The sequence below is a fragment of the Spermophilus citellus genome (assembly GCF_964194105.1).
Source record: "Spermophilus citellus genome assembly, chromosome: 14".
NCBI classification, from domain to species: domain Eukaryota; kingdom Metazoa; phylum Chordata; class Mammalia; order Rodentia; family Sciuridae; genus Spermophilus; species Spermophilus citellus.
In genome coordinates, this window is record NC_138194.1 from 91,178,835 (window position 1) to 91,205,225 (window position 26,391).

At 42.1% G+C, this 26,391-nt stretch overlaps 1 protein-coding gene across 2 annotated transcripts in view; it reads right to left on the reverse strand.

The window, feature by feature from the left end:
- Positions 1-26,391, reverse strand: part of LRATD2 (LRAT domain containing 2) — a 122,801-nt gene that overhangs the window by 52,003 nt on the left and 44,407 nt on the right. For both annotated transcript variants that reach the window (XR_014018739.1, XR_014018740.1), the window contains exon 3: positions 2,672-2,752. The gene's annotated coding sequence lies outside the window, so the exon portion shown is untranslated. The remainder of the gene's footprint in view (positions 1-2,671; positions 2,753-26,391) is intronic.

Sequence of the window (26,391 nt, forward strand, 5' to 3'; positions counted from 1 at the left end):
CAGTAAAAAGAGAGGAAAGGAATTATTTTAAGTATAATCCCTCAAGGACAAAGAGAGCAGGGAAAGATAATAACTGCAGCTATATGTTAGAAATTGCAAAGTAGATGGATGATTAACAGGAGGTAGTAACCCCAAGGATGCTGATCCTAAGCATGTAGTGGGAAAGCCAGTCGGGAGAGATGATTTATGATACACATGTCTCCAAAATATCAGAAATCAATGGCATTATTTATTTTTGAAAATGGGAAAATTGGGAGGTTAACAACAACAACAAATTAAGCAGGTTTAAGAAGCAGTTAAATTCCACCTTTATTTTTTTAGGAATCCCAGATTGGAGATCTATTCTTTGGAATGTATAAATTAAAGAGTCTTTGATCTGTGGAATATGAGACACAGATAAAGGTGGGATACCCATACCACAAAAGATTTACAATGAGAAAACCTTTAGACTAATTAGAGACAACCCCCTACCCATTTGACAAGCTCACATTCTGCAGAAAGGTGGAAGACTGACTCTCCTTCTTGGAGAGTCAGCCGGGTTGATGGTAGACAGATGCCCACTCAGGTCCTGGTGCATATCCAGTAATCGTAGGAGCAGTCATAGGGTAGTCTTCAACCTAGCCAGGGGCCTAGAGGCATCCTTTCCAGCTCAGCATGGGACAATGATGGGAAGTGCTTTCCTTAAATGTCTTTTCTAGGTGGCCCATGTCACAGTTTGACTTCTTTGCTCAGTCCTGTCTACTCCTTCTCACCAGCACAGTGTCAGTCTCTTAGAAACACTTGCTCCCCAGTTTTGACTAAGTGTCTGCTTTCAGAGAAGCCAAGGTACAATAGGCCCCAAGCAATGAAGACCTGAATGTCATAGTAGAGGCTTCCCAGCAACATAACCCAGCAGTGTTTCTTACAGTGAAGCCCAGAGTTCACAAGCCCGATGCATGCACGCAAGCTCCCAGTCAGCTTTGTAGAGTGACACACTTAAATATGAGATACTGCAAGATCATGTGACACCTCAGGGGAGACTTTAAAAAGAACAGTCAAGGGCAGAACAAAGAAGCTACCCGAGACATTTTTTTTATCAAGATATTACACCCATAAATCAAAAGAACGAGCACAAACATTTTGAAACAAAACAAACAAATAAACAAAAACTCTTGAAAACTGAAAGGATATAACCAGCAACAGTTACTTTCAAGAATCACCAAAGAATTTGAAGGTAAAGTTGAGGTAATTTCCTAGTATATAGGACAAAAGAGAGAAAAAAATAGAAACAAGAGAGAAAGAGAAAATGAACCAAAATTCTTGAAATTGAGTCCTCGAGATCCAATATCCCATTGGCAGTCACTCAAGAAAAAAAAGAAGAGAAAAAAGAAAGGCAAAATATGTAAGTAATTCTAGAAATGTTCCCAGACTGAAAGGCATGAGTTTCCAGAATAAAAAGCCTGCTTAATTAACATTTAATACCTAATTAATGCTTAGCAAATAGATTTTTTAAAAAGATTCATGCACCCAACTCAAGGGGAAAGAAGAGAAATTACCACAGATTTCCTAAGCAAGATGAGAGAAATTTCTCTGCAAAAGATCAAGAATTAAAATGGCTTTGAACCACACAGCTTTAATGAGAGGCTGGAAGAGATGCCTCAGAAATTCTGAGAAAATGAAATGCATACTTCCAACTGGGCTATAACAAAATACCATAAATGGTGGGGTATGGTATATAGACAACAGAAATTCATCTCTCACAGTTCCAAAGAGTGGAAGCCTATGATCAAGGTGCCAGCAGATTCAGCATCCAGGGAAGGCCCTCCTTTCTGGCTCAGAGATGGTACCTTCTCGTTACGTCCTTACACGTGATAGGGACAAGACACTTCTATGAAACCTCTTAATAAGGGCCTCATGACTTAGGTAGCACCCAGAGGCTCCACCCCTGAACACTATCCCACTGGAGATTAGGTTCCAACATATGAATTTGGCTGAGAAACAAGCATTCAGACCAAAGCAATGATCCATGAAGACGTGTGCAGGCAAACCACATCAACAAATGTCAACTCTCGTGCATCTATTCCCTGGAATGTCCTTGAGGATGAATTTCACGAAAGAAGAAACTAGACCCAGAAAGAGATTCAGGGGTTACAGGAGGCCAAGGGATGTAACAGCAGAGGGCGTGAGGCCCTGGGATGATGGTACAGGGAAGGAGCAGGATGGCTGTGTCCCAGAGTACAGAAGGCTCCAAGAAGGACTTCTTCAAGATAAGACTGAGAGGCCCTTCATGTATCAGAATCATATCAGAGAATATCTGGGCAAGTAAGGAGACTGGGATTACTTGGTGAGGTGCACAGCAAAGAAAACAAACAAGGAAAGGCAATCATTATCTTTAGTAAGAGTAAGAATCTATGTAAAAAAGAAAATGGGTTCTTAACACACTATATAGTTGATATAGTCATCCATGTGCCACAGGATGACTTATTACTCAACAGCAGACCACATAGAGAGGAGTGGTCCCAAAGGATTTTCATGAGGAAGCAACTTCTTATCACCCAGATATGTTTAGAGACACAAATTGCATTACAACTGCCTACCATATTCAGTACAGTTCCGTGTTGCACAGGTTTGAACCTTGGAGTGACAGGCTGTATACCATGCAGCCCAGAAATGCAGCACCATTTAGGCTCACCCATGCACTCTCCATGATGCTTCCACATCAGCACCGCCCGAGGATGCGATTCTCACTCCTCACCAAGAGACACGTGGCTACCTATTTACAAGCAAATATTTAAATATGTGAGTACATTTAAAAATCACATTAATTAAACACTGAATATTTTACCATCATTGGAAAATATCTTTTAGGAGAACAGAATTACCCGTGTCTTTCATGAGGATTTGAGAAAGGGAGTAAAAGAAACCCAAATCCTCATTTTCTACAGTGGGTAGCAAATTAAAACCTTGAACTGACAAATGAAAAAGTACTATTTAGAGAAATGTATGAATATACCAAGAAAAAAGAAAGCTACAAGATTTTAAATGATTGTTTGTGGGGGCTTAGAGAACAGGGAAGAGGGAGAGACAGGTTTTTGGATTTGTTTTAATGAACCTTATAGGACTATATGACTCTTTAAGCCACATTCGTGGGTCACTTTAATAAAAATAAAAACTGGATTTTAGAACAAGTGGAGAAAAGCCATCTTCCCTCTCATGCCACTCGGGTTAAGGTGAATTAAGGTTGGCTGCCACATTTTCCCCCTCCTCGATAGAACGCTTGGCCACTGGTCTCCCTAAAACATGCTGAATCTGGAAGATGGTGATGGATGAGCCAGATTCCTCCTGTAAAATGATGGTCTCAAAAAATGGAGAGGAAGCACTGGAGAGCTGGAAAGAGGCATAAATTACCCCCATAAGCTTCGCAGAAATGCTGACACTAACAGCAGTGGGCAAGAGTTTTGCAATAAGCATCAGCCTGATGCCAGATATCCCGGACAGTCACAAAAAGTGTCCAAGTTTTCCATGAAATACTCAGACAGAGCAGCTGGGCTCCATCCTTAGGAGTGTACGAGTTGGGATCATGATTGGACAGAGCCTTAGCACCAGACCCAGCCGACTAACTCTGCATCACCTACATTTGCAGGCAGCGGGAGAGGAGTAACGAGACCCAGGGAAATCCAACATTTGCTGACTCGTGGAAGTCACCCTCCATGTGTTTTACCTGAAGTAGAAAAAAATAAAAGTGCTAAACTCCAGGGTCTCTAGGGTCTCTAGGGTCTGCTCCAGACAGCAGACAATACATTTTCCCACCATCTCCCTCTTCCTTCTACTAGCAGATGCTAATCAGCAGAGATATATCTCTTTTAAGGATGGAGGATAAGAGAAGGAAATTTTTTCCAAAGTTTCTATTTTGCTGAAAATTCATATCCGTGTCTGATGAGTGGCTTACAAACTTAACCCATTCTCAAGTCCTTTTTTGTTAGAAAGGCAAGCCTCAGTTGTGATCTGGGAGGAAGAAGTAAAATCAAAGAGAGGAGCAAGTGCTCTGTCAAGTCAAGTCAATTCACAGCCAATTCACAGCCCAGGCCCCAATCCCTGGGTTGAGTCCTTAGAATTAGGGAAAAGAAGAAATAGGAGAGAATGACTCAGGGAAGAAGCAGCTCCTAGAAAATACTGTGAGACTCAGACCTACAGAGAAAGAGACTATAACATCAATGGGAATGGCCAAAAAGAGATGTAGGACGCTTGGTGTCTGGACTGTGCTCACTTTCATGGATGTGTTCTGTTCTGTGTGGTAATGGCTTGACATTCATTTTTAAAGAATAAGACGTTAAAGACAAAAACAGCCTTATGATGGTGTACTTTGGAGAATGGAGAAAGATAATGGGAAGCCAGGATTGAAAGCCAGAGAGTTACAGAAGACTGTACAGGCGGCCCTTGAAGTACCATCAGAATCTTGGACAGGATATTGGGCTCCCTCAGTTATTCACAGCATAAACATGAGTTCATGTATTTAGATATTAAAGGAACATGTAATAAGGAAAGAGGCAGAATAACTCAGGAACATGAAAAACATCATCTTTTTTAATCACCAAAAAAGTAGCATGTGATTATGATCTTTTTAAATTGGAATGTCCTTCTTTGCTAATTTTTTTTCCTTTTTTTTTTTGGTGGGGGGGGGTACTGGAGATTGAACCCAGGGATCCTTGATCACTCAGTAATATCCCCTTCCCTGCCCCTATTTTTACTTTTTTATTTTGAGACAAGGTCTCACTAAGTTGTTTAGGATCTTACTATTGCTGAGGTTGGCTTTGACCTTGGGATCCTCATTCCTCAGCCTTCAAATTGCTAGAATTATAGGTGTACCACCGCTATTTGAGTCACAGAAAATGTCATCAAGTTATTTCTCAGTATATATGGTGGGACAAGAAGGAGTATAAATATTTGATCTTTACTTCCTGAGACACTAATTCTTTCCCATCACATGCCTGCAAGAATCCCCAGGTGCTAACATTGAGGGCAAGTGTGACTCAAAAGGGGCATTTGTATTATTGAAGGTTAGGAAGCTTTCAAGTTTAGATAACAGAAAACAATGAGTTGTTAGCAAATTCTAGAAAATGTCTGAAGGCCAATGAGACATTGTGAGAAACATACAAAATAGAAACAATAAAACTACAAAAATAAGAAAACTTTGCATCCTTCCTGTCACAAGCATGGAGTCGACCAAGAACACAGAATCTGAGTAAGTAGAGCTGAAGTCTCCTTAAAGACAGTGTAGAAACTTTTCCTGGTTACCTTGGTAACTCCTTCTTCAGGAAAACACTGTTTTAATGAGAAAAAGAAAATGCCCTTGTGACCTACATGATTCCTCTGGGGGAAGGTCCGAGGGGGAAATTTTTGGAGGGGAAAAGACGAGTTAAGTACTGAGGTCTGATGAGAGGAAGATCTTGGGTACTGCAGACTAAGTGTGTCCTCTGTTGACATGAACACTTCAGTGTGAACACTAAAATCAATGTGGACCCACAGAACTTCTGTCAAGCCAAGGGCCTCTCTGCTGGGAGGTGACATTATACTGAAAGGCAGGTGCCCTCCCTCTCCTCATGGGCAGGGCACACAGGGACTGAAGCTTTTAGAGAATTTCACAGAAATTCCTCATCTGCACAGAAGTTTGGTTCCCAGAACCCAGCCCCACATCCTTTGATCTTGGTCCCTTTAACTGAATAGTGGGAATGTCAATAGCACCTATCTCAAAAGGGTTTTGGAAGGGTCAACAGCAGAAAACACATAAACACATGAACACTTCTTTGCACACAAGAGAGCTTCTTTGTGTGCCAGCACCAATCTTGTGGTCATTGCTATTGTTGTTTCTGTTGTCTAATGGAGGAAGTTGGAGAAGAACCCCAGCTACCAGGTCATCAGTGTCTATCTGGACATGATGAATGGGATGGGAAAGAGGAGGTGAGGATTGTTGGTTACTAAGTAAAGGAATGTTTTGAAGTGGGTCAAGTTCAAACTGCAGAGCTGAGTCACAGCCCTCATTCTTGTCCCATAGACAAGATTCTTTTATGGTAATCAGGGCCACTCCCCAGGATTATACTTTGTGGCAAGGGCTCCTTGTCTCAATAAGCCCAAACCTCAGGTAACAATGCTTTGCTACCAGTTCTTTCATTATGCCCAGGCCAAAGACATTCCCAAGTGCAAACCAGACAGGAGGTACTGGTTCTAGCTTCCATGACCCTGTAGACCCATAGCACCGTACCTGTCCTTATCTTCTGACTCTGTGTCGGGCCAGCCCACTAGCCCTGGATCCATTTACCCACTTGAAAACTGTCATGGGTGGTATTGTGCAGTCCAAAGAGAGATGTTCAAGTTCTGACCTTGAGTACCAGATTGAGAAATAGTGTCTCTGGGATGTATTCGCATTCAAGTGGACTTCATGGATTCAAGTGGACTCTAAGCCAGGCACTGGCATCCTTTAAGGAAGAGAGAAATTTAGGCACAGATGCAGAGGAGAGACACAAAGGAGAGACTATGTAGCCAGGAGGGCAAGGCTGGAGGGAAGCGTTTACAAAGCCAGGAGTGCGAAGGATCAAGTCCTCCTTAGCAAGAAAGGATTCTCCCCTAGAGCCTCAAGGGGCAGCAGGACCCTACCTTGGGTTCATATGTGTAGCTTCTAGTACTGTGAGAAATGAACTTCTGTTGTTTTCAGTTTGGGGTGACTTGTTATAGCAGCTCCAGGAAAGCAATATGGTCTTTTTACATTAGTTGTCTTATTGCCTGAGAACAACTCAAAACGGATTACAGCTCCTGTGCCACCAAGAAGTCTTTATGACTTGGAATCTTTGAATAAAAGAAGTATCAGTCCCTTCTAACTCAGAATATGCCCCTTGCACAGACTGGCCTGCCATCCTGCCAGAGCTCTGCACACTGCAAGGAATAGCTGCCAACAGTCCACAAGGAGGGACTTAAGTGGAAATATGATTTTTTATTTACCTTTCTCTCTGGATGATACCATCTGATACTACCATATGCCTAAAAGAAGCCCTAAAAATCAGCCCAAAGATGAATTTCCACCCCAACATGGTTTGAGAGCACCAGGTCACATTTTTAGCCAGCTTCATTGGGAAGAGGGAAAATAAATCACTCTCCAGTTGAATCTTCCCAACTTATTTCCAATGTGCAGATGAAAAGAACTGAGGCTCAGAAAGGTAAACCAATGGATAATGGTAGAAAATACATTTTACTCCATGGGTATCTGATTCTAAACTTGGCTTCTTTCTGTAACAAGCTTACTATGTAAAATGAAAAAAAAAAGACATGAAGTGGACTCAAAAGTCTGGCTCATTTCTTTATTTTGCCTCCCAATTTCTGTTGTTTCTCTTTCTCTATTATAGAGAATGATGTGATTTCCTTGGAACAAGGACAAAGATTAACAAAAGTTAAACTCACTAAATAGAAGAGGCAGAAAGGGAAGAACCATAGGGAGAGAGCAAAGAAAGAAGAGCAATAGATTAAAGGAATGAAAGGATAAGAAAACAGAAATGACAAGGTCTCCTGAATACAGACTTCATCTCTGAGTTGAGGTACCAGTCGAGAACAGCAGGAAACAGCAAGTCCAAACTGAAACTCCTGGCAATATGTGGGACCAAGCCAAGTCCAATACCGTGTCTTACATTTCTGACTATAAGACATCATCACTTGTAAACACACACACACAAACACACACACACACACACACACACACTTTGATTTAATAACAGATACTTCTGTAAGGAATGGAGAACAGAAACTAACCCTTCCTCAAGGGTGTCCATACAGGTTGTGGTTTCTAGAGGTCATAATTATGGCCTTCTTGTCTTTATCTTCTTAGTGCAGAACCCATTGCCAACTAGGAAATAAATATTAGCTTCTTAACTTCCTCAGGGAGGAGACTGGATTAGAGAAATCCCACAGGGATCTGCTGCCAAAAAAGAAGGCCTTGTACCCCTTGACCCAGTCCAGACCTCCACACTACCATGGCTGGAGGCTACAGAACAGCCGGGCCACCACAAAGCCCTCTGGAACCTTTGGATGCAACAGACAAAGACATCCTTTCTGGGAGATGGCAGCCACATGGGGTGTGGCTTGGCACATCAAGCAAGCACTGCTGTCCAGCCATGGCTGGTTCCCACGACTGGCAGGATGCTTTTGTTAGCACAGAAACCACTCCATTCTTTGCAGCCACCCTGCCAAGCAGGCCCTCACTCCTCAGTTCCCAGGGTAGAGAATCTCAACTTGGCTACAACCTACTGACCCCAGCAAGGACCAAGGAGAGTGTGAGACTTGGCTCTGCCAGCAGAAGAGGCCCTGGACCCAGGCATCCATATTACAGTACAGAGGCAGCAAACAGAGGCAACACCACACCATTAAGCCATCCAGTGGCCTGAATAAAAGACAAGACAGGTAGGCTCATGCAGGAGCAGTGGCCTGAGAAGGTCCATCCCAGTCAAGGCACAGCAAATGTGGAGGTCTTAAAAGTTTTGACCCAGACCCACAATAGATGTTTTATACCCAGAAGCTGAGACCCACATATAGAACCTAAGTAAGTTTTCAGGAAAAAAAAATGTATATGTATAGTGTTTTCTTTATTTAATTTTAGTTTACTTCATTTTAGATAGAGCTCAATCTTTGTTGATTTCATGACCCCTAATTGGTCACAGTTAGAAAAACTGAAAGTCAAATTCTTGCCTTCCTCAATCAAAGGAGTGCGTGTGGAGAGCAGAGGGAAAAGCAGATGCCCCCTTCCTGATACTTCCAAGAGGGAAGAAATTCATGTTCAGGGATCCCAGAAGTGTTTGGAGAAAAAGACAAGACTCCCACTGTGCTTCCCCAACCCAGACACGATATTTAAAACGACGGATGTCAATATCAAAATACCAAAATGGTTTTAAGTGCTCCTTTGAATTAAAGAAACAGGGCTTTTTCCCTGAACTGTGACTTGAATCAAAAGTATTTTGTTTCTGTTTTGATTTTTTAAAATATGCCCTAGCGTCTGGCTTCAGAGTGTGACCAAATCAATGCATTATCTGAAGTGACTCAACTGGAACAAACCATAACAACAAAACATCCTTAGAGTTGAACCAATATTTTGTTCCCTTCAAGCCTCAGTGGAGTCCGAGACGACAGGCCCGAAGTGTTGATCCCCAAAGCAGAAGGCTCTGCCCCCTTGGCTAGTATCCTGGGTCTCAGCCATCCCCAGATGTCTCCGTTCCCTGCAAAGCTCCCAAAAATGCTTCCCAAGCCTTTGCTTGTTCAAACCATCCCGCCTTCCGCCCTTTGCCTCCCTGTTTGCTTTCTGAAAACCTACTCAAATTTTAAGACTCACTTCATTCCTTTGCTTTTTCAACAAACTCCAATTGAAATTTCAGCCTATGCCAGGTAGCATGCTGGCTCTTGGGGATCCCAATGATGAACAATACATAATCTCTGTTCTTAAAGTGCCTACCATCTAGTCCAGTGCAGCGGTTCTTATAATATGGTGAGCATAATGATTCAAACCAGCAGGTAGAATATCCTCAGAGCATACAGAGGAGGCTTGGACTTCAGGGACTGACTCCTTGAAGGTGCTGATGCCTGATGTAGCTGAGAGGTAAAGGAGATGGCAGAGGAGCTAGGGGACAGAAACCATTGACTTAGGGCTGGGGATGTGGCTCAAGCAGTAGCGTGCTCACCTGGCAACCTGGCACGCGTGCAGTCAGGGTTCGATTCTCAGCACCACATACAAACAAAGATGTTGTGTCCACTGATAACTAAAAAAAATAAATAAATAAATATCAAAAATTCTCTCTCTCTCTAAAAAAAAAAAATTATATACTAAAAAAAAAAAGAAAAGAAACCATTGACTTAAACCTCTTCTTAAACTGGAGATGAAGATGTGTTAAATACATTTCCCAAGGTGTGAAGTTACCAAGTAACAGAGCTGGCATTTTCATATTAGTTTTATTGGTCCATTATAATGATTCAGAATGGGAGAGTTTACTGTGATATGCTCTCGTGTCCACATAGCTTAAATGGTTTGATTTCGTTCCCTGTCACTTCCCTTACCGTCCCCCTCTTCATCCCTCAGGCCCATTCCACTACTCCTATTCTCTCTTCTCACAAGGTCCCTTCTCTTTCCTTTTTGTCTCTCTCGCTCCCATATATGAAAGAAAATATCCAACTCTTGATTTTCTGAGTATGGCTTATCTCAATTAGCATGACTTTCTCCAGTTCCATCCATTTCCCTGCAAATGACATAACATTGTCCTTCTTTATGGCTAAGTAAACTCCATTGTGTATGTAAACCACACTCTTTTCATCCATTCATCTGTTGAAGGATCGGTTCCCAAACTTGACCATTATGAATTGTGGTGCCATCAACACGGGTGTGCATGTATCTGTGGTGTGTAGACCTGGTCTCTGATCCTAATAGATGCTAACCCTAAAGGAGGTCTCTTCATCATTGGCTTCCACTGTCCTTAATTTTCCATAGGAATCCAGACAAGGAGACAATTCCAGTGAAGACTTGATAAACCAAAGAAAGGGACTGAATGGGAGAGGTCTGGGCTGTTAGGTCCATGGTGAGGCCACGCACTAAGCACAGAGAAGTTTCCAGAGATAGGAGGAGTTGGGGGGTGGGGGTGGGGACAAACCCTGTAGTCAAGGCCTACCATCAACTGCCAGGAAGTTCATGAAGAGTATTTGTGTCACTGCTACATGCCACGGTCACCTATTGATTGAACACTAGTGATTTTAAAGTCAAACCAGTATGGATCCTGCCTCTGACAGTCATCAGGAGTATTCCAGTAGACCATTCTCTTACCCTTTGTGGTCTACATTTCTTCCTCTATATAATGGCATAGCAGTGTGTACTCTGTGGGGCTCATGCAATGAGGATTAATGAAGTGAGATAAATGTGGAAAGCACCAAGCACAATTCCTGGGACAAAAGCATGCTGGACTCCTACTACTTCCGCTTCAACCTGTGTCCTTCACGCCCGCCTCTTGCTAAGGACAGATGCCTCGGTCCATCCACTTCCTCTGCTACAAAGTGGACAGGAACCTGAAACCCAGGCCCGTTATGATATAAGGGAATTCCTGGCTATGGTGCTGCCTGGGTGTGACTGGGGACAGAGTCCTGGGTCAGGATATTGAGCAGAGCTTGTTAAAGTAAAACTGAGAAGAACAGCCAAGGGAGCCAGGAACTGCCCATCCCCTGCAGGAAAGATCCGCTAATTGTGTCATTAATAATACTTAGCATTGTCCCAGGGTTTTTCCAAACTAATTAATTCTGCTCCAAATCCTGGAAAACAAATGACTTCATGTGTGGGAGACAGACCTGTTTCTCAAATAGGAAGGTAGAGATGGGTGTCCTCCACATGATTGGGAAAGAGAAAAACTGCCTTGTCACTACAGCCAAGTTACCCAGGGCAGAGAGAGGCCATTGATCCCTGGTGTCACTTACCCCCAACCCGGAGATCGCCTTCAAACAGGAACAATTACCCAAGCAAGCAAAGATACAAGAAGGATCACCTTTGCATTTTCACTCTCGTCAGAAGCCCTGGGACTAGTTGCCCAGAGGTAGCAGGTTTGCTAAATTGGTACCACCATGGACTGGACCTGAAAGCTTATCTGTCACTTTCCCTGAAACACAGCATAATGCTCATGTGCCAGAACATGATCTGGAGTCTGCAGGTCAATTCTGCAGTCATTTTAACTCAGCCTGCTTTCAGGCCAGAATCAGAGACTAGCAAAAATCTATCCATTTTCTTTCTTCACAGCAGCGCAGAGCCAAGTTTGAGATAGAAATGGCGGGTAAACAAAGAGCTATCGTGTAAGAAGAGGCACTCAGAGAAGGAGAGCACCGAGGACCTGTGGGACTTGAAGGGTGAGGAAAGGGCTCTCAGAAAAGAATATATTCAAGTTGTTTGAAAAGATGGTTTAGAGACAATGAAAAAAGGGATGGGGAGATGGTTCAAGTGCAGAGTAAATGTGCAATGTTTAGAATCAAGAAAAAGCAAAGTGTATTCAGGAACTTGAACTCGGTTCCTGAGGATGCTAGGAATTTCAATTTGACTGTGCCTTATTATCACAAGAGAAAGAAAGGCTAGCTTCAGGGAAGAAAGTCTAGTGCAAAGACACACAAGGGTGCAGAATGTGCAATACACAAGAAGGATGCAGAGGATTAAAGGACAGGAGAGCCTGCTCTTCCCTTGCAGGGTAACAGCAGGTTGGTGGCTGGCGTACAGAGGAGGTGTTGCTTAGGGAAGGTCAAGGTAAGCGTTTCTCAGGCATGTCCTCACTCGAGCCTCCTACCCCATGAAGTTCTGATTTGGTTAGAGCTCAAGAACCTACACTCTAGCAGGCATCCCAGATGGCACAGGTGGACGTGGGACATCCGTGGATGTGGGACATCCGTGGACCTCATTTTGAGAAGTGCAATAGGAAGGTGCTAAGGCCTAGGCTGGCCTAACCTGCACAGACTGTTATGGTTTTGATCTGGACTGTCCCTTACAAGGCCCATGTGCTGAAGGCTGGATCAGAGGTGGGGATGTGAGGAAGTGACTGACCAGGAGGGCTCTCACCTCATCAGTGGATTGATAATTTGATGGTATTATGGGGAGGTGGTGGGAACTGTAGGAGGTAGGATCTGGTTGAAGGAGTGGGTCCTTGGGGGTTACCCTTGGCACTCCATCTATTCTCTGGCCCCTTCCACTCTCTCTCTCTCCTTCCTGGTAGCCATGAGTTGAACAGTTCTGCTCTGCCATGCCCTCTCCACCCTGATGGTCTGCCTCACCACACGCCCATAGCAATGGAGTCAGAAAACCGAGCACTGAAACCATGAGCCAAAATAAATCCTTCTACCTGTAAGTCATTTTTGCAGACACCATGTCACAATAGCACAAACACTGACTCCAGTATCTTCTGTCTGAAAAGAAATCCCAGAAACTATAGCATACACTACGAGATGGGTGCAGCATTGCAGGGAAAGTCTTCTTATCTTTAACTATCCCACCTTCTCAAATCCAGGAAAGACACAATTTTTGAAGATCCTGCCCCTTAGAGCAGCAAGTTCCTACAGGAAAGACACATCTTAAGAAGGCACATCCCAACTCCTAGCACCAAATAACCAGGTGGGTAACATGTTCCTGTTTATGAAGGAAATTGACCTCCATTTCTTTACTGATGAGGTTCCTATGCAAATGTTAGCAACAGCCATGGTTTTTGTATGGATACAATCTGCCTAAGAGCTTCCCCATCCTTGATCCTCTCTTAAAATAGAAGTACCTGGTCTATAGATATTCCAGGGTCACAGCTGCATGGGACCAATGATATCATGTGTTTGTGCTGTTATGTTGCCTGTGTGGGGTCTGTGAGGTCACTGCAAAGTATAATGGACAGCAGGAAAACACATAAGTGACTTTGCTACTTGTTATAGAACCCTGGGAATGTGACCATTCCACTGCCTGCTTCAACAACTTCTTTAACAAAGTGGGAGAATCAAACTGTTTATTCATTGGCTCACTCAATAACTATTAATCAGGCACATAGAGTGTACCAAGCCCTATCCTCGTTGTGGGGAGTGATGGTCATTAAGACACACTCCATCCTCTCCCTGATGAGTAAATGATGAATAATGAGACCATCTACTATCTAGTCACCTGCATCCAAATTTGGGAAGCATCTTGGAACTGCTCTCTTCCTCCAATTCTATGAATCACTGAGTCTAGATAATTCTATTGCCTAAATAACTCTGTAATTAATTTCTTTTTCTCTACCCTGACTGCACAAATGGTGCATTCACCTCCTAAGTGGGCCCTGCCTCTCCTATGACTCATAAATGTTCTTATTCTCCCATCAGCCCCTGCTGAGGTTTCTCAAATGTAAATCTGATTGTTATTAATGTTTATGCCCCTTTCCCTGAAGTCATTAGATATTAGTAATAATAGTTAACAGCGATTGTTTACAATGTACCAGGCATTGTTCTATGGCTTCACCAACTCGGCCTGTTTATTATCTCACAGCCACTACACAAGGTGAGTTTCATTGTTGTCTCCACTGAGGCTGGTTGTTTGTCTGTTAGCTGTCAGCTCCATTAATGTCCTCCGTGTTCTCTCTTCCACTGCAGGGGTGTAGAAGCCTGCAAGCTACATTCCCCGGCTCCTGGGTCAGCTGCCTTCCGGTGAGGCTGTCCAAGTGGGAGGCACTGGGAAGAGGCTGGAAAGCTGGAGGAAGGGAGAAGTTAGTTTCTGGATTGTTTTGCTTTTCCTGTGGAGCCTCCACCCAGGACAGCAGTCTGAGCCAGAGTGCAACTCCTGGCAGGCACAGGGGCCTCCTGAGAGCAGTAGCAGCAAGACTCCTTCCTGGAGAGCAGACTGTGCTTCTGCCAAAAGTGGGTAAGAGCTCCTTGGCCTCTGAGTGTCTCTCTTCTCCCTTTGACTTTAGTACCCCTTCCAAAAATTACCCGATTACCTGCGCTAATCCCTCTCTACTGGATGTATCTGAAGTGCTCTCTACTTTCTTGACTGGGCATTTGATGGATTCACCATTTAATACATGGGGAAATCGAGGCCCAGAGAGGTTAAGTAACTTGCCCCAAGCTAAACTGCTAGGAAGTAGCAATAAGCACAAATAAAGATACTAAATCCAGTCAAGGCTACTTAAATATGTTGTACAAAGACCTTCATAATTGTTTTCCAATTTCTGTACATCCCATAGCCTAGTTGGAGGGTTATACCTTGCAGGGGATTGGGTTTGGTGGCTGGTATTGTCAATGAATGAATGAATGAATGAATGAATACCAAATGCCCCACCCCCCCCAGAATCAAACTCCCAAAGAATCTGTGGGTACAGCGGATGTTAGATGAATCTGTGAGAGAATAAATATTAAACAAATAAGCTACAAGGACAAAATAAATCCACCTGGGAGCAATCACCTATCTCTGTATTCTCCCTACTGTCTGAACCAGAGCCCAGCTGCATGCAAGAAACGGACCATTCATATCCTTTGTATACAGTAAGCCCACAATAAGTGCATATTTGTCCAATGATTAAATCAAACAATAAAATGTGTCATCAGTCAGGTCACTGCCAATGATGTTGAAAATTCTAGACAATTGAAATATACAAAACTTTCCAGGAATAGGGCACAGAAGAAAATATTTCCTAAAAACAAAAGCATTCAATGTAACAGCCAGCAAATAATTAGGCATCAATGACTGTAACTTAAAAAAAAAAAAAATGTAACCCAGGTAATCTCAGGGGATGTCCTGTATGGAGAGGGAAAAACAATGAGTCATGGATTCCAACCTCCTATTTATAACCCAGCCCGAAGATGATCTGTTGCCAAAGGAGAAAAAAGCCATTAATCTCCCAACTCAGGGAGCAATTTTATATTTTGAATAAAAAACAAAATAAACAGCATCAAGGAGGGAAATAAATCAGATCTGCAGTAATTAGTCTGAGAGAGCCTGATTTGCCAGCGCAACCCTCACTTTGGAACTCGGGCCTCATCCTTCAAGGTAAAGCGTCTCTGATGACGTGGAGATCTCACAACCCCTGCAGGTGGAATCCTCAGTTGATCTGAAGGGTGATTTGACAGGACACCAAGGGAGAGCCCAAGGGACAGAATCATGATAAGAGGGAGAAACTGCTGAACAGGGCTTGACCTCGCCCTGGTCTTGGACGGGTACCCTCCTCCATACTGCGTAATCCTTCAGTTGTCCCTTCCTCTCCAGTAACTCCTAGAAGGCTCAAGATTTCTTTCAATAGAGTCTGAGAGGGACAATTTCATTTTCTAACCATCAGCACAGAGACGGCCATTGTCTTGCTGAAGTCTGTCCAACAAAATCAGCTGCAGCTCCAAGACCAGATTTCTGGCCCCGTGTGCCCAATTCTGTGCCACAAGACAGCGGTGACATCACAGACACGGCGGCACTTTCTGGCTCCGTCCCTGTGCGGGCTCTGCTCTCTGCTGCCGCTCGGACACTTTCTGCTCCACTCAGAACACCCTCCAGGCTCCTGTTCACTTATTTGTACCTCCTGTTTTCTCTCCCAGTTCTTTGGAATGTCCTGCAAGGAGATGATTTCAGGAACAGTTCAGTAACTGATGCAATACAGGCACAGGTGCAGTAAGTCTCTCCAGATATATTGACAATTTTTTTATTTGTTCTAATTAGTTATGCATGACTGTAGAGTGCACTTGGGCACATCATACATGAATGGAGTATAATTTCTCATTCTTCTGGTTGTACATGATGTAGAGTTCCACCGGTCATATAGTTACATATGTAGGTAGGATAATAATGTCTGATTCATTCTAGTATATCTTTTCTACCCCCAAAACCCCTACCCTCTCTTCACTCCCTTATACCTAAAGTACCTTTATTCTTCCCTAGGACTGCCCCGACCATTGTGAATTAGCATCCACATAACAGAGAAACACTGACCTTTGGTTTGGGGGGGGATTGGCTTATTTCGCCTAGCATGATATTCTCCAGCTCCATCCATTTACCTGCAAATGACATAATTTCATTCTTCTTTAAGGCTGAGTAATATTCTATTATGTATATGTACCATATTTTCTTTATCCATTCATCTGTTGAAGGGTACCTAAGTTGGTTCCATAGTTTAGCTATTGTGAGTTGAGTTGTTAGAAATTTGATGTGGCTGCATCACAATAAGTTACTGATTTAAAGTTCTTTGTGTATAAATTGAGGAGTGGGATAGCTGGGTCAAATGGTGGTTCCATTCCAAGTTTTCTGAGGTATCCCCATACTGCTTTTCATAATGATTGCACCAATTTGCACTTCCCCTTTATTATGGCAAGTAAGATGCAGGTGATCATAGGAAATATATTCCAAAATGGCACTTATTATATGATCCCACTTTTTTTTAAATGCCAATGGTAATAGGTTTTTACTTAAAAAAGTAAATAATGGTATTTCCAAATATTGTATATTATGTGTGAGATATTATATAATTTTTATATTTTATTTTATAAACAATACATGTATTCCCTTATCAGAAAAGCAACATAAATGTCATTATTATTATATAAAGTAAGTGGAGAAAGAAAGTAAGAAATTATGAGAGGAGTCTCTGTGAATATGTAAATATTGTACTTTTCGTGGCCTCTTCGTTTTCACATACGAGAACTTTCCAAGGGCAGTGTGGGTGTCCTTTGTGCTGTTTTCTTTTTTGATGACTGAGATGGGTCCTGGCCTATTATTGTGGACAAAAGGAGGAACCAATCATTACTGAGGGTCTTTGACATCTCCTATGTTGTCCTGGGACTTTTTCAAATGCTGTCCTGTGTACCTGCCATCATAGCTTTGAAAAGTACTTGTGGCCCCTGCTTACTTCGGATTCTCTCAGAGGTGGTGACCTGTCCCCAAGCTCATGCAGGTGGACAATGGTGGTCTGAGATGCAAGAGAAACAAGCCCTGTCTTCTCCCCAGCTCACTCTCCATGGGCTGCAAGCTTGGCTGGGGTTGCAGGTTGAACTCTGTACTCACCCCACATCAAGTCCTAAGGCCCATAATCCCAGCATGAGACTTTATTTGGAAATCGAGTCCTTATACTAGTGAGCAAGTAAAAATGAAGCCAATGAGTGTAATCTAACTGGTATCCTTGAAGAAGAGGAGACTTAGACACAAAGAGAGGGAAGATGAAGACACAGGAAGCAGATGGTCATTACAAGCTGAGGAGAGAGTCTGAGGCAGATTCGGCCTTCCTGGCCCTCAGAAGGAACCTACCCTGGACCTCAGGCTTGTAGCCTCCAGAACTGGCAGAAAACAAATTTCTGTGGTTAAAGCTCTTTAGGATTTGGTGTTTTGTTATGGCTGGCCCAGCAAACTCTGTTGGTCTCCTGGTGAATATGTGAAATGTCAGTTTTGATGGTGGGAAAAAGATGCCTTAGGAGCAGAGGGAAATTGGGGTACTAGGTAGAGGCTATGGCTGAAATGAGGGTGATGGAGAAGAAAGAAATGCCCAATAGAGAGAGACCCCACCAAGCTACGTCTTTCTGTCCATGCCCCTGCTCTCAGGAATAGATCCACAGAGGCAAATTACTTAGAATCATGTGTGTTGAGACTGAAAAATGCATTATTTAATTTTTTTTTTTGCAGCAGATGTACCTTTTTAATTCAGTCTTGTTTTAGGCTAAAAATACAATATTAAATTTTAATATTCAAACATAAGCATGAGTTTGCATTCCTTGCACACCCACCCACCTCTTTCCTTCAGTGTAGGCAGAATGGCAAGAAGGAAGGGGTGGAAAGAGGACCAGGGTGTGGCTGCTGCTCCTATCTCTGCACCCAAGTGGCCCTGTGACCTTGAACCCATCGCCTCCCTCTGAGCCTCTGTTTTGTCAAGGGTGAAGAGAACGCGGCTGTTCTTTCAGTTTCCTCTGGCTCAATGTGGTCTCAAGTCTGTGTATCTTTCCATGTTGGAGGGAACCCAATGGAGGTGAATGGGTGGCTAAGCAGGAATTCACTTGGTGCCTTTGTCTCTATCAGACCTGGGAGGGGTCTGGGGAGCTTTGAAACTGAGCATCTCCAAGCACTGATAGGTGGGCAGTCTGTGGTCTCTCTAGATATTTAGGGATCCTAAGCTAAAAAGAGTTCATAGTTTCTGCCCATTATCCTCTTTTGTAAATGATCAAGTATAAAAATTGCATGTATGCTAAAAGTAAAAGATTTTCTGACTGCAAAATCTTGGATTATTGGTTGAAGCCTCTGTGACTTGATTACTACCGGCATCTATGGAATATCCACTGTTTTCTTGGCACTGTCCTAAATATTTGTTTTGTCCAGTTCATAATGGCAGTCGAACTGCTGGAGAGAATGTAGAGAAAAAGGAACACTTTTATATTATTGGTGGAAATGTAAATTAGTGCAACCACTTCAGAAATTAGTATGAAAGTTCCTCTGTGACTGCTTGTGTCTGATTCTATGGGTGTGCATGCCTGTGTGTGAAACTTGCACATGTTCCTTGGTTTCCCTGGTGTCCCAAGCAAGTTCCAAGTCTTCTTTGGGATAGTGTTTAGGACTCCCTTCTCTTCCCCACTCTAAGAACTGCCTCTTAATTTCTCTGTTGGTGAGAGTGTAGGTTGGTGTCACTTTGTAGAACTTGGATCTTCCCTACCACCCCCCAAATTGACACAGTCTTTTTGCTGTGTCGGATGTCCTCACTCTAGTCTACCCAAGAGGTGTTCTTTGCCAGAACTTGGAATGAAACTCATAGAGTTCACTTATTTCTCTCCTGGACCCCTTTGTGATCAGCCCCACTAATAAAATCCAGCTGTATACTGCAAAGATACTAAAACTCAGTTCTTTTTGAAGAGTCGGGTAATGCCCAAGGAGTGTTGTAGCACAGCAAGAGAGAAGGATGTCTTTTCAGCCACATCTACAGTTCCCTGGAAAGCACTCCTGTTGTTAAGCTAAGGGGAGGGACAGCCTTTGCCAGCAAACACAGCCTAACCAAGGGTGTGACCTTCCATTCCTCTTTGTATTCTAAAGTGAAAAGCAAGTCAGAGTTCTTCACATCTAGGTCTCCCTGAGGGCACAGCTATGACACCAGTCTTCCCCAAAAGACTGGAAGACTTTTGGTGCAGAGCTCAACCTTGCAATGATTTTGAGCCTTTTTCCCAGGTGGTTACCTCCCTGCTACCTCCTTCCACACCGTAGAAGCTAAATACTGAGCTCCTGGCAGAGAAGAGGAAATGCATGAGCAGCGCCTGGCTAGCTCCTGGCAGAGAAGAGGAAATGCATGAGCAGCGCCTGGCTTTCCACCTCCTAGTTCAACAGCCTCATGGAACCAGGACTTTCTGAAGCAAAGTGAGCAGCTAAAAAAATAATAGACCAGACCTTAAACCATACTACAGAGCTATAGGAACAAAACCAACATGGTATTGGCATCAAAATAGACTTATAGACCAATGGTACAGAATAGAGGACACAGAGACAAACCCACATAAATACAGTTATCTTATATTAGACAAAGGTGCCAAAAACATCTATTGGAGAAAAGATAGCCTCTTCAACAAATGGTCCAGGGAAAACTGGAAATCCATATGCAACAAAATGAAATTAAACCCCTATCTCTCACCATGCACAAAACTCAACTCAAAGTGGATCAAGGACCTAGGACTTAAACCAGAGACCCTGCGTCTAATAGAAGAAAAAGTAGATCCAAATCTCCTTTATGTCAGATTAGGCCCCAACTTCCTTAATAAAACTCCTATAGTGCAAGAATTAAAATCAAGAATCAATAAATGGGATTTATTCAAACTAAAAAGTTTCTTCTCAGCAAAAGAAACAATCAGTGAGGTGAATAGAGAGCCCACAGAATGGGAGCAAATGTTTACCCCTCACACATCAGATAGAGCACTAATCTCTAGGATATATAAAGAACTCAAAAATCTTAATACCAAAAAAAAAAAAAAAAACACACCCAAATGATACAATCAATAAATGGGCCAAGAAACTGAACAGACACTTCTCAGAAGATGATATGCAATCAATGAACAAATATATAAAAAACACCTCTAGTAATTAGAGAAGTGCAAATCAAAACTACTCTTAAGATTTCATCTCACTCCAGTCAGAATGGTAGCTATTAAGAATACAAGCAATAATAAGTACTGGTGAGGATGTGGGGGAAAAGGTACACTCCTACACTGCTGGTGGGACTGCAAATTGGTACAACCATTATGAAAAGCAGTATGGAGATTCCTTGAAAACCGTGAATGGAACCACCTTTGACCCAGCTATCCCACTTCTAGGTCTATACTCAAAGGACTTAAAAACAGCATACTCTAGGGATGCAGACATATTTATGTTTATAGCAGCACAATTCACAATAGCTAAATTGTGGAACCAACCTAGATACCTTCAGTAGATGAGTATATAAAGAAAATGTGGTATATATACATAGTGGAATATTACTCAGCATTAAAAGAGAATAAAATCATGGCATTTGCAGGTAAATGGACGGAGGTGGAGAATATAATACTAAGTGAAATAAGCCAATTCCAAAAAAAACAAATGCCAAATCTTTTTTCTGATATTAGGATACTGACTCATAATGGGGATTGTGGGGAGCATGGGAGGAACAGATGAACTTTAGATAGTGCAAAGGGGAGGGAGGGAATGGACGGGTAATGGGGTAGGAAGGACAGTGGAATGAGATGGACATCATTACCCTAGGAACATGTATGTAAACACAATGATGTGACTCTTCTTCGTGTACAACCAAGGATATGAAAAAGTGTGTTCCGTTTGTCCAATATGAATTGAATTGCATTCTGCTTTCATATATAACAAATTCAAATAAATAAAATAAAGAAGAACAATAGAATGATTACCACCTGAACCTATGGAATATTACTGTTTTCTAGGAACTGTATTAAATATTTGTGGTGTCCAGCTTATAATGGCAGTCATTAAGGATGCAAATGATAATAAATGTTGGAGAAAATGTAGAGAAAAAGAACACTTTTACACTATTGGTGCAAATGTAAATTAGTACTACCACTATGGAAATCAGAATAAAATTTCCTCAAAAAACTAGAAATGAAACCACCAGCTGTAATACTCCTTGGTATTTAACCTAAAGTGTCCAAGTCATTCTACTAGGGTGATAAATGCATACCCATGTTTGTAGCAGCACAGTTCACAATATTAACTTTGGTACCAGTCTAGGTGTCTATCAATGGATGAATGGATAAAGAAAATGTGGCATATATACACAAAATAGAATTTTATTCAGTCATAAAGAGAAATGAAATTATGCTATTTGCAAGAAAATGAGTGGAACTAGAAACCATTATGTTAAGTGAAGTAAGTCAAACTCAGAAGGTCAAGGGTCATATGTTTTCTTTTGCATGTAGAAGCTAGAGAGGAAAAAGAACAAGAAAGGCAGGGTGGGGAGGGTCCCATAAACACCAAAGAGAGATGAGTAGAGGAAAGAGACCAGAAGGTAGGGAGGGAGGGGGAAATGCTGGGGAGTGATACTGGCCAAATCATTGTTATATTTTGTGCACATACAAATAGATGACAACAAATCCATTACTATGTACAACTATAATGCACCAATAAAAATGTGAAAAAAATGATCCCCCCGAACAAACAATAAATAAATATTTGTGCTTTTTCATTAAAGATGGGGGGCTCCTGTTGTCAAACCCCTTTTGTTGATAAGAAACCTGGGATTCAGAACTTGTGCCTAATCTGCATGACTCAAGATTCATCAGCTCTTGGTGTGTAATAATAACAAGCAAATCCTTGCAGAATGTTTCCATCCCAGGAACCATTGTATGGGTTCTTCATTTATTAACTTAATCTCCATAGCACTTCTATGAGGTAGGTACAATTATTAACCTCATTTTATATGAAGAAACTGAGGGTCAAAGAGGTTACTTCAGTTGCCAAAGACCAAACAGCTGATAAGTGGTAGAGCTAAAATTAACCCTGAACATGTACACCTAGAATTTGGAGTTTTGATCTCTGCTATCCTACAGCTACTACCTCAAGGGAGAAAGAATGTAGTATATCTAACTTCCCAAAGGCTAACACAGGAAATAACCCATAGTAGGACTCTGTGGTTATATAAAGAAAAAATGCATGAATAAAAGAATGAACGGATGAATAAAGATTCTTCATTAAGAATCACCTTCTAGGGCTGGGGATGTGGCTCAAGCAGTAGTGCGCTCGCCTGGCACGCGTGCGGCCCGGGTTCGATTCTCAGCACCACATACAAACAAAGATGTTGTGTCCACTGAAAACTAAATAAATAAATATTTAAAAAAAGAATCACCTTCTATTTTAGAATCAATATACTTAATTTTGATGCTATGACCATATTCACTCTTTAAGCTTTCTAAATATTTTTGAAAGCAACATTTAGACATTTAGTCCCAAACATTGAAATATAAATACTAGGATTCTGAGCTAGAGGTTTAAATACTAAGCTAACCCAACTGAGTATTTGGTGAGATTAACCAACTACTGTTGTATCAGTTTCCTGTGGTAATTTGCTGTAACAAATTCAGTAGCTTAACACACAATAAAACCTTATTACCTTATGGTTCCAGAGTCTGAAGTGGTTATCATTGGGCATATCAAGGTGCCTATAGGGCTGCATTTCTTTAAGCTCTGAGGGAGAATCTTTTTCCTCGTCTCTTCTAACATTTGTAGGTTCTCCACATTCATTGGCTTGTGGCCCATTCCCTAATCTTCTTCTTATTATTTGTGTGTATTTGTGTGTGTGTGTTCATGAGATTTATTTGTTTATTTATTTATTTATGACAGTGGAAGGCATTACAATTCTTATTTCACATAGAGAGCACAATTTTTCATAACTCTGGTTGTATATACAGTATATTCACACCAATTTGTGTCTTCATACATGTACTTTGGATAGTAATGATCATCATATTTCAGCATCATTAATAACCCATGCTTTCTCCCTTCCCCTCCCACCCCTCTGCCCTATCTAGAGTTTGTCTGTTCTTCCCATGCTCCCGCTCCCTATCCTACTATGAATCAGCCTCCTCAATCAAAGAAAAGATTTGGCATTTTGTTTTTTTTGGGATTGGCTTACTTCACTTAGCATTATCTTCTCTAACTCCATCCATTTACCTGCAAATGCCAAGATTTTATTCTCTTTTATCTTTAAAGCCCACAAGCCCTTCTCACCTGCCATCTGCATGGTTCTGGCTCCCTGTTTCCCTCTTCCCCGCAGGGACCCTTGTGATTATCCTGGGTCCACCTGAGTAATACAGGATCATTGCCTTGATCTCAGGCCAACTGATCAATGAATTGCTTACATCTGCCATTTTCATTCTTCTTTGTTAGGTCAAAAACATAATTAAGATAGTAATAAACATGGCCATCTTTGAGGAGATATTATTCTGTGTATTTGCTACAACTGTTAATTTTTGTGGGAAGGTGTGATGGTTGTACTGTATTTATCATTTTTTTTTCATCTGTGTCTTAGAGGTACATATGGCATAATTTACAGTAAAGGATATGATGCTTGGAATTTCCTTCAAAGTGATATAAGGAAGGGAAGAAGATGAGCAGAGAGATGAAATAAAATTGGCAGGAGCTGATAATTTCTGAAGCCGTCAGTTTGGCGAGTGGTGGTTCACTATGATATTCTGTCTATTTCTGAATTACATTTACATTTTTGCAAAATAAAAATAATAATAACTGAAAAGAGGGGTCAAGTTAATAATAATCCTTAGCTTATTTCATTAATTCCCTTTGCTGGGAACTGTGCTCAGCACCTCATTTTCTTTGTTTCTCATAATGGGGAAACATTAGCGGTTCATTTATTAATGAGCAACCCACTGCCTTGATAGGCCCCAACTATTCCACGAACCAAGTGCTGAGTCCAGGATTCCTTCAACTTCAAAGTCTATGGTCTTAAATACTATCCAAGTGAAGTCAGCAAACATACATTAAGTGCCTCTGAAAAGCACTGGGAAGGTGACAATATTTAGATGTGATGCTTGGCCTCAAGGATATTGAGGCTTAGAACATGAGGATGAATTGTAATTCTGGTCCTTGTTCAATCACTTTCAAATGAGGAGAGGCAAATTATCTCTCCTCTGTAGACCTCAGGCCGTTTCCCTCTATGATGAGATCCTAGGATCCATTCTGCAAATCCCAGAGGACAGTAGGGACGATCAAATGAAGTCATTTAAGTAAAAGCCATCATGAACAGTAAAGGGCTATCTAAGTAAAAAAGACAAAATACAACAACATGATAATGTGCTTGAAGATCAAAGGCTCTTCTGCTGCACAGAAATAAGGGAATTGTCAGTGCTCTCTATGCAACTCTCCTAGGTCTTCCCTTCAGGAGGGCTCCTCAACAAACTCACCTGTAGAGAGACTGACCCTAGGGACACCCAGTGACATTGCAGAGAGATTGTGTGAAGAACTGTGGTGGCAAGATGGAAGTCTTTTCCACCCGAGGGACTAAGCTTAGTACACGGAAGAGCCATGGATGGAGAACAGGAGTTATATTTGATGTAATGACCGGGAAATGATACATGTCATACTAAGGAGGCAAGAAGAGATGGAATCAGGTGCACATTAACCTTGTTATGGATGTGAAATGTCCACAGAGTTTCATGTGCTGAAGGCTTATCCCCAGTGCAGCAGTGTTCAGAAGTGGAGCTTTGGGAAGTGACTGGATCACAAAGGCTCTGACCTCATCAGTGGATTAATCCATTGATAGCTGAGTAGACTACTGTGGGGAGGTGGAAACAAGGCAGCGAGGGCATGGCTGGAGGAAGCAGGTCACCGGGTGGCCGCCCTGGGACTATATCTTATCCCTGGCCCTTCCCACTTTCCTTTCCTTCTTCTGGTCCTTGCTCAACCACTTTCAAATGAGGAGAGGCAAATTATCTCTCCTCTGTAGACCTCGGACCATTTCTTCTTTCTGCTCCTCCTTCTCCTTCTCCTCCTCCTTCTTCTCCTTCTCTCCATCCCACCTGCCATTATCCTCAGCTTTCCTCCACTACACCCTTTCATCCTGGCGCTCTTGTCTCAATGCAGACCCAGAGCAATGGAGCCAGCCAAACACAGACTTTGAAACCTTGAGCCAACATAAACCTTTCATCCTTTGGGTTGTTTTTCCCAGGCATTTGTCACAGTGGTGAAAAGCTGACTAATCCACCCTTCAACATGATGCCCGCAGGATCTGGTCTCAACTGCAATGCTATCCTCTGTCATACCCATGCCCTCTGCATCTCAGGTCTGACCCAAATGCAGTTTGCAGGGGAGGCTTGTCTTTTATTTCTCACTCATTGCCTTCTTATTCATGAGTCTCCTGTTGCTGGGACACCTTTCTCTGTCCCTTGCTTAGTTCCTACTCATTCTATAATAATTAAGACAGGTCCTTCTTGGGAAGGTTTCCCTCATACCCAAGTTGAATGAGAAATTGCTCATTTGACCTTAATGAATAGTAAAGGACTGTATAAGTGAGGACCTTAGGAATAAGGGACCACTCCCTCATTTGGCTTCCATAAATTCCTACAACTTTCAAACCATATTTTTGTTGTCTATTTTAACACTACACCAAAAACTACTGAAGGCACTGTTTGACTTTCGTGCTTCTATCTCTGGTGCCTACAGAATAGCAGAGCCTGTATTGAGTGATTTGTGATAATTTGTTGGATGAAAGAAAAATCTATGTCATGGGAAATAAATATTACTTTATCTAACTCTTCTTAAAAGAGCGGTTCTTCATCCTTGAAGGGTTCTTTGCTGAGCACTGTATTGGTTATAAGTGAGCAAGTATAGAATCACCCTCCACAAGCTGTGCTGTTCATCATAATTAAGAGGAGAGAAGTTTTGAGGGGCTCAAGATCAGAAGTGGGGTA